The sequence below is a fragment of the Odocoileus virginianus genome, chromosome 13 (assembly GCF_023699985.2).
Source record: "Odocoileus virginianus isolate 20LAN1187 ecotype Illinois chromosome 13, Ovbor_1.2, whole genome shotgun sequence".
Classification (NCBI taxonomy): Eukaryota; Metazoa; Chordata; class Mammalia; order Artiodactyla; family Cervidae; genus Odocoileus; species Odocoileus virginianus.
Window position 1 is genome coordinate 61246693 of NC_069686.1, and position 9761 is coordinate 61256453.

Here is a 9761-nt window from a genome sequence, read left to right on the forward strand (position 1 = left end):
TGCCTTGATCCTGGGGTTGTTCAGGCACTTGGTCACCACGTACTTGCCATGATTTAAATTTTTTAATTTATTTTTTGAAGTATAGTTGATTTATAATGTTGTGTTCATTTCTGCTCTATAGCAAAATGACTAAGTTATACATACATATTCTTTCTCATATTCCTTTTGGTGTATCACAGGACATTGAATATAATTCCCTGTGCGCTATAGTGAAACTGTTAGTTACTGAGTCATCTCTGACTCTTTGTGACCCCATGGACTGTAGCCCACCAGCCCCTCTGTCCATGGAATTCTCCTGGCAAGAATACTGGAGTGGGTAGCCATTCCCCTCTCCAGGGGATCTTCCTGACCCAGGGACCAAACCCAGGGCTCCTGCACTGTAGGCAGATGCTTTACTTTATGAGCCACTTGCTTTTCGTCCATGCCATGATTTATTTTTTATTAAAGTTATCTGAGAAGTGAGTTTGATCAAATAGAAGGTGTGTTTAAACTCATCTGATAACATAACAAAAAAAGGATCTTAAAGAGCTAATGCCTTCTGTCCCCCTCTTTCAGTCCATCAGTCTGTTTCTGATAATAAATAATGAAAACAATTCTACGTTCTGAGAATGTTTCATCTTTTCAGAACCTGACCACATTGGTTGGATATCTAATCCTCTGGGCAACCCTGCAGGGCGTGGGTGCCTGGGTGCAATGACCCTGCCCGACAGCATTGAAGTTCCAGGAGCACTGGGGTCTCCAAGCTCCAGAGATGCTCAGATAGGGGGAGGATCTAGGCTGGCCTGGACCAACAGGATGGGGAGGGTCTGAAAGGGCTCCTCCCCTCCCACTCCTGGCTGTTTCCCCCACATAAAGTGAGGGATAGACTCCTTTCTGAATTTAGCAATAAGAAGTTCATGGTCTGAGCCACAGACAGCTCCCGGTCTTGTTTTTGCTGACTCTATAGAACTTCTCCATCTTTGGCTGCAAAGAATGTAATCAATCTGATTTCGGTGTTGACCATCTGGTGATGTCCATGTGTAGAGTCGTCTTTTGTATTGTTATGGGCATTAGCTATGACCAGTGCGTCCTCTTAGGAAAACTCTGTTAGCCGCTGCCCTACTTCATTTTGTACTCTAAGGCCAAATTTGCCTGTTACTCCAGGTATCTCTTGACTTCCTACTTTTGCAGTCCAGTTCCCTATGATGAAAAGGACATCTTTTTTGGGTGTTAGTTCTAGAAGGCCTTATAGGTCTTCAAAGAATTGTTCAGCTTCTTCAGCATCACTGGTTGGGGCATAGACTTGGATTACCGTGATATTGAATGGTTTGCCTTGGAAATGAACAGAGATCATTCTCTCATTTTTGAGATTGCACCCAAGTACTGCATTTTGGACTCTTTTATTGACTATGAGGGCTACTCTATTTCTTCTAGAGGATTATTGCCCACAGTAGTTGATATAATGGTCATCTGAATTAAATTTGTCCATTCCAGTCCATCTTAATTCACTGATTCCTAAAGTGTCGATGTTCACTCTTGCCATCTCCTGTCTGACCACTTCTAATTTACCTTGATTCATGGACCTAACATCCCAGGTTCCCATGCAAAGCTGCTGTTCACAGCATCGGACTTTGCTTCTATCCCCAGTCACATCCACAGCTGGGTGATGTTTTTGCTTTGGTTCTGTCTCTTCATTCTTTCCGGAGTTATTTCTCCACTCTTCTCCAGTAGCATACAGGGTACCTATCGACCTAGGGAGTTCATCTTCCAGTGTCTTATCTTTTTGCCTTTTCATACTGTTCATGGGGTTCTCAATGCAAGAATACTGAAGTGGTTTGCATTCCCTTCTCTAGTGGACCACGTTTTGTCAGAACTCTCCACCATGACCCGTCCATGGCCCTACATGGCATGGCTCATGGTTTCATTGAGTTAGACAAGGCTGTGGTCCATGTTATCAGTTTGATTACTTTTCTGTGATTGTGGTTTTCATTCTGTCTGTTCTCTGACAGATAAGGATAAGAGACTTATGGAAGTTTCCTGATGCGAGAGACTGACATTGTACAGGAGGCAGTGATCAAAACAACCCCCAAGAAAAAGAAATGCAAAAAGGCAAAATGGTTGTCTGAGGAGGCCTTACAAATAGCTGAGAAAAGAAGAGAAGTTAAAGGCAAAGGAGAAAAGGAAAGATATATCCATTTGAAAGGACAGAAATGGTATGGACTCAACAGAAGCAGAAGATGTTAAGAAGAGGTGGCAAGAATACACAGAAGAACTATACAAAAAAGATCCTCATGACCCAGTTAACCATGATGGTGTGATCACTCGCCTAGAGCCAGACATCCTGGAATGTGAAGTCAAGTGGGCCTTAGGAAGCATCACCATGAACAAAGCTAGTGGACATGATGGAATTCCAGCTGAGCTATTTCAAATCCTGAAAGATGATGCTGTGAAAGTGCTGCACTCAATATGCCAGCAAATTTGGAAAACTCAGCAGTGGCCGCAGGACTGGAAAATGTGTTTTCATTCTAATCCCAAAGAAGGGCAATGCCAAAGAATGTTCAAACTATCCCACAATTGCACTCACCTCACATGCTAACAAAGTAATGCTCAAAATTCTCCAAGCCAGGCTTTAACAGTACATGAACCATGAAATTCCAGATGTTCAAGCTGGATTTAGAAAAGGCAGAGGAACCAAAGATCAAATTGCCAACATCCGTTGAATCATCAAAAAAGCAAGAGAATTCCAGAAAAACATCTGCTTTATTGATTATGCCAAAGCCGTTGACTGGGTAGATCACAACAAACTGGAAAATTCTGAAAGAGATGGGAATACCAGACCACCTTACCTGCCTCCTGAGAAATCTATATGCAGGTCAAGAAGGAAGAGTTAGAACCAGACATGAAACAACAGACTGCTTCCAAATTGGGAGAGGTCAAGGCTGTACATTGTCACCCTGCTTATTGAACTTATATGCAGAGTGCATCATGCAGAATGCCGGGCTGGATGAAGCCCAAGCTGGAATCAAGATTGCCAGGAGAAATATCAGTAACCTCAGATACTCAGATGACACCACCCTTATGGCAGAAAGTTAAGAGGAATTAAAGAGCCTCTTGATGAAAGTGAAAGAGCAGAGTGAAAACCCTGGTTTATAACTCAACATTGAAAAAATGAAGATCATGGCATCAGGTCCCATCACTTCATGGCAAATAGATGGGGAAACCATGGAAACAGTGACAGACTTAATTTTCTTGGGCTTCAAAATCATTGTGGATGGTGACTGCAGCCGTGAAATTAAAAGGCGTTGGCTCCTTGGAAGAAAAGCTATGATGAAACTAGACAGCATATTAAAAAGCAGAGATATTACTTTGCTGACAAAGGTTCGTCTAGTCAAAGCTATGGTTTTCCTAGTAGTCATGTATGGATGTGAGAGTTGGACTATAAAGAAAGCTGAGCGCTGAAGAATTGATGCTTTTGAACTGTGGTGTTGGAGAAAACTCTTGAGAGTCCCTTGGACTCCAAGGAAATCCAGCCAGTCCATCCTAAAGATCAGTCCTGACTATTCGTTGAAAGAACTGATGCTGAAGCTGAAACTCCAATACTTCGGCCACTTGATGTGAAGAACTGACTCATTTGAAAAGACTCTGATGCTGGGAAAGATTGAAGGCTGGAGGAGAAGGGGACGACAGGGGATGAGACGGTTGGATGGCATCACCGATTTGTGGGCATGAGTCTGAGCAAGCTCTGGGAGTTGGTGATGGACAGGGAAGCGTGGTGTGCGTGGGGTAGCCGAGTCGGACACGACTGAGCGACTGACCTGAACTGAAGACTCCTTTCTGACCACATCGGATTGGGGGAGCTTCCTCCAGTATAAAGTGTCGGGTTGCTTCGCCTAATACATTCCCCCCGCCACTCCGGTTTTTGAAAACATTTCTGTGTTCAGGAGATGGGCGTCTCCACCAGTCCTGAGCGGCACCAACGCCCCAGCTGCCCTTTTTTGGTAAACAGCGCCACCTAGTGGCCAGTGGAGAGTCCTGGTCACCAAGAGACCTGAGGGGCTGGTCTTTGCCCCCCTTTCAGTGGAGGGTATCGTCAGATAACACTTTATAGGATCCTGTGGGGCGAGCGCTTGCCTGAATCACTCCCTTGAAAAAGGTCCAAACGCAGTTGTTTAGTTTAATGACCTGCATGATTATAGGCTTCGGATGTGGCGAGCGTGCCAAGAAAAAGGGTGAACAATACACAAACTCTTGAGGGAAACGTTCCTTAGGAGAGCGGAGCAGACAACATAAGCCCCAGTGTTCGGGAGGGCCCGTGGTTGCAGTCGCATTTCTACAGCATTAATCAATTTGTCCTGTGATGGACAGGAGTCCCGTTCCCACGCTGAGTTTTGTTTGCTGGGGAAAGACTTGGAATGTAAAGAGAAGCCCCAGCCCTGCACAAAATCTCGGCAAACTCTTCCTCCGTGTGAAATGCAAGCAGGCGGGGAGGTGTGCTGGCCTCGGAGGAGCCTCTATTGCCTTTGCCCAAAGAGCACCCAGACCTGGGGTACAAGAAGCAGCCTGCAGGGTGTCACTGGGCCCTGTGTGTGCCATATTGGTTGTGATTTGATGGCCTTCGATTCAAGCACTGGTTATTTTTGTCCAGACAGGCTGACCTCAGAGGTCTGAGCAGGCAGATGGGGATGGGGGTGGGGTTCTGACCACAAACTGTGAGCCGGAGCACTGGGGTTTTTCAGTTTGGGTGGGTGGTAGGTCATGAGAGACCATCTTGGACGATGCATGCTTTGTTCTCATCCCAAGTTAGAGCCGAGTGTGCGTGGCTTGGAGCCCCAAAGTGCAGGAGGTGTGCCCTGACATGTGGTCTTACCTTCTAGACTCTTACCCTCTAGACTCTGCCCCTCAGCCCTCCTTTGATAGTTCAGGACTTAGCAGGCAGAAGAAACCCACTTGCGCATTCCAAAGTTGGGACCATATGCTGCTTTGCATTTCGAAGCAGACTTTTAATAGCTGTCTCCTGTTACCTAGCTAAAAGTAGCTGCACGCCGCTCGCCATCCACTTTCACACCTCTTCTCCCTTTCTCCTGGACTGCTCCTTCTGTGCGCCCTCAACTACAGACCCTCGCTGGGTCTGAGCGTCCAAAGGCATCCCTTGGCTTCTCTGGTTCAAAGTGCAGGTGTGATGTCAGCCTGACCGCCTGCTCTGGCTGCGTTCCCTCCTCAATCGGCCCCTCCAGCCCTCCTCTTTCCCCACCTGTGAGCGATGGGTCCCTGGACCAGCTCCAAAGCATTTTCTTTCATCCCTTGATTGGAGTTTTATTTTTAAGAAGAAAGCCAAGCACATTTTTAACAGCCACAAGCAGATGGAGCGAGCTCTTCTGAGGCAACGTGGAGGTAATAAAACGGAGCGGGCTGATGGGCCCTCGCTAATGAGGGGCCCTGGGGCTCCCCACCCGCTCTCACCACCCTGCAGGATGCCTTGGCTGGGTGGGAGGCGGTAACCGCGGGCAGCATTTTCCTGCCTTTTTCTGTCCTTAAACAACTGACCGAAGTCTGCACCTTTCCTGTTCCCAAGCCTGGCGACCTCCGTCTGGAACACGTTTCATGCCTTGGGCTTCATGGTGATTCTTTCTTCCTGGTGACCCTCATGGTAGGTACCTGCCTCTGGCCCCCGTGATGCACACACACACACACACACACACACACACACACATGAAGTAACATAGCTTGTTTCTCCATCATTAAGTCATTTCCTTTGAACCATAATCCGTTCCTTCCTGCCCTCCAGCCCATCTTCTGGAGCAGACTCAATTGTCTCTACTGTGAGCTTGCAGCCGTCTCTGCCCCGAGAGGAGGATCAGGACCTGCCCTGCCTGACGGACGCTTCAGGCATCCTCACTCTGCCCCTGGCCTGGCCGTGGGGACCGATCCCCAGTCGTGCTGGCTTTCCTCATCCGCTCTCACGTGCATCACTGCTTGATGGCCCCCCTGCCCCTTGGTGTCGCCTTTTATACTAACGCCCCTTCCCTTCCCCCAGGCAGAGGGAGACACTGCTTCCGCGGGGACAGTCCCGGAAACATCCCCGTGTGGCCTGATCCCCTTATGGGATGATGTTCACTCAAGTTCACTCCCTGCCCCTAAGCCTCTATGCATGTGTTCCACGAATGTCCTTGGGCTGCAACAGAAAAGAGCATGCTGATCTGAGCAAGCGGGACGAGCGACCACGGTGCCAAGGGCATCATGTCCGGCATGTCCATCTATCGCCACAGCAACCTTGGGTGTGGGCTTGTATTGTAACTGTTTTAGGGAGGAGTAAACCAAGGCTCCAAGAGGTTGGATAACCTGCCTGAGTTCCCACGGGCCTCTGTGCCAAGCATCCTGCAGGCAGTGGGAGAGGGTGAGGTGGGGGGGCAACCCTCAAGGTGGGGCTGAGGAGCTGGGTTGGGTGAAAGAAGCCATGAGAAGCTGTGGTTGGCTTACCAGTGGCTCACAGTGGCAGTGACAGGCATCGGAGGAGGGGGACGCTCAGGCTGGAGCCATAGCCAGTCTGGAGGAGCCTGGGGAGGGGATCCAGAGGGTTTCAGTGGTGGGCAAGAGAGGAAGAGGCCTCCAGGTGGCAGGGGGTTGAATGGACGGGTCCCATGACCAGAGAGGGGGGACCAAGACAAGCCTGCACGGGGTCATACTGTGGGGGGCTGAGTTTTGAGGGGTCCCCTTGTCCTCTTGATGGAGTGCTCGCATGGCGGCAGCTGGAGCTGTGATTGGCCTCTGGCTCCTGGGCCATCAGCATGTCTAGGGCTGTGAGAAGTGGGTCGGGCATCTAGGTCACAGCAGCACGTGGGGAGGGGCAGGAAGCAAGGAGGCGGATGCAGCAGGGGGCCGAGGCGGGGCTGCCTCAGCTGAGCGGCCCGGGCCCTCTGTGGAAGGGTTGTGAAGGGCACCCTCATGGCTGCTCCTTGGCCCTTTCTGGGGCAGGGCTTGTGCCTCTTCTCTCTGCATCCCTCCACCCTCACCATCCTGGTGCCCAGGGCAGCCCAGGTGCCCTTACTGCCCCTCCCTGGGTGACTGGGCATGGCCCTGGACCCCACCTTCAGAGATGCATGCTTCCCCAAGAGCCCCTCTCTACTACTGAATGGCTGGGAGTGTGGGCATCTTTGCTTTTCTCTGAACCCGGGGGAGGCAAACGTCTTCTGCAAAGGGCCAGGTTGTAAATGGTTTTGTTTGCTGCCCAGTCTCTGTCCCAACACCTAGGAGAGCAAAAGTCACCCTCGCCAATGTGGACAGGAATGAGGGGACTTTGTTTCAATAAAACTTTATTTAGGAAAACAGGCAGTGGGCTGACAGGTGGGGTCCCACGAGTGGCTCAGTGGTTTCTTTACCAATGCAGGACACATAAGAGACCTGGGTTCAATCCCCGGGTCGGGAAGATTCCCTGGAGGAGGGCATGGCAACCCACTCCAGGATTCTTGCGTGGAGAATCTCATGGACAGAGGAGACTGCAGGGCTTCAGTTGGGTTGAAAATAGTTGGATACAACTGAAGCAACTTAGCACACATGAGCGCCTGGCAGGTGATTCTTATGCTGGGAGTGAAGGGCCCCTCCTGGCCCATCACCAAAATCCCTTCCCTGTTGACCCTCACAAGGGAGATGAAACATCCTTCCCCTCAGCATTGTGGTTACAGCTCACTCCAGGTGGCCCCTGGGAAATGCAAGACAAATAGTGTCAGCACCTTGGGAAGCGTCACCCACTCACCCCCTGCATGACAGCCGTGAAGTTGGATGAAGAGAAACCAGCTCATGGTGTGAAATGCTTGGCACAAGGCAAGAGCCAGGGGTGGGATCTGAGACCAGATCCCTGAAGTCCAAGTGCACTGCTCTCTGCTGTGGGCCCCACCCACACAGGATGACCAGCCTCTCAGGAGCAGAAATGGGCCAGGTAACCCTTCAGGTGGGATGGTGTATGTATGTGTACGGCAGGGAGCGGGGATAAAAAAATTCAGCGCAAGAGGCCGCGGTAGGCAGGCCTGGAGGGTCAGCTGCAGGCATCCAGAGAGCATCTCAGGGTCACTTGGGGCTCCCAGGGGCTGGGAGGAGGGTCATCAACAGTGGGGAGCCAGGTAGGGGAGGGATGGGGGTTGTCCAGCTCCTTGGCTTCTCTCCTCTGCCATCTAACCTGGGCCTGAAAAGCATGGGCTCTGTGCCAAGCCCTGATCTTGGCACATACTCTTCATGCTGCCTTGGAGGAGTTTATTATGATTGTGTTAAAAGGAGGCTGAGAAATCACAGCAAAGACGGGAAACTTTGTTTTCTTGCAGAATGGGAGGGGCAGAAATGCGAAACAAAGGCTGATTTTGTGTTAACCGTGGACATGGGGAGACGGGATGCAGGCGGGTGTGTGGGTCACGTGGGGTGTGGGTGAGCAGGAGGATGCTCAGGAGCCAGTTCATACACCCGTGGGGGCCCTGGGGCACCTCTAAGGCCCACGCCTCTGGGACAGGGTTCCCCATGGGGACATGGGCTCCTCGCTCCTTTTGTTAAAAGTCTTTATTGAATTTGTGACAATATTGCTTCTGTTTTTATGTTTTGGTTTTTGGCGGTGTGTGGGATCTTACCTCCCTGAACAGGGATATAACCTGCACTTTGCGCTCTGAAAGGCGAAGTCTTAACCACTGGCGCGTCCTGTCCTGGGCTTAGCAGCACATCAGCCAGGCACGTGCTTGCCACCTAGAGCATATAAGTGCACTCAGTCATGTCCAACTCTTTGAGACCCCGTGGACTGCAGCCTGCCAAGCTCCTCTGTCCATGGAATTTTCCAGGCAGGAATAGTGGAGTGGGTTGCCGTGCCCTCCTCCAGGGGGTCTTCCCAACCCAGGGATTGAACTCGAGTCTCTTATGTCTCTTGCATTGTCAGGCTGGTTCTTTACCAGCTGAACCGCCGGGGAAGCCTCTTAACCACTGGACTGCCAGGGAAGTCACTCCTTGCTCCTTTTGAGCTCCTCGAGGCTGGAAATTGTCCCTCTGAGGTCTGTGGGCTGGTGACCAGGCTGTCGGGAGCCGAGGGCTCCGGGTGGAGTGGGCTGGAGGGAGAGCAGGGGGATGGGACACTTGGGAGCAAACGGCCTTGGCTTGGTCCTCCCACGTAATCTCGTTGGGATGGCAACCAGCAGCCCAGGCATTTTAGACACTTTACACACATGATCATCTCACTGGGTACTAGTTACTGTTTCTGATTTATAGACTACAAAGCTGATCCGTAGAAAAGTTAAGCAATTCACCAGAGTCAAAGAGGCAGTGAGTGGAGTCAGGCTGCGGGCTGGTGGCTACACAGACCAGCGGGACCCGCCTCCTCCAGCTGTGGCCTCCCAGGGGACACGGCTCACCGGGTTGGCGTCCAGCTCCCACCGGGCACCGCTTGAATGTTTGCCAACTTTGGGAGAGCCAGCAGGACCACAAGTGTTCTCTTCTGTCATTATTGATCTTTATAGAAGAGGAGGCATCGTGTTTCCCATCCCAGTCACTGCCTCCAAACAGGTCTGTGGAGTTCAAAGCCATCAAGGGTGGTTAGCAGTTTCCTGGACCTGCCGTTCACAGTCTCATAAGATGCCCCGGGGCTGCCGAAACTCTCAGGCTGCCTGACTCTGCAGCTCTGACCCAACCTCCTTGATTTTCCCTTTGCGAGCCTTTGCTTGGGCTGTAGGGGCTTGGTGGGTGTTTCTGGTTGAACTTTGCAGACCAATTTCAGGCACGGTTGAAGTGTGGCAGGGAGGGAGGGATTTGGACCGTCT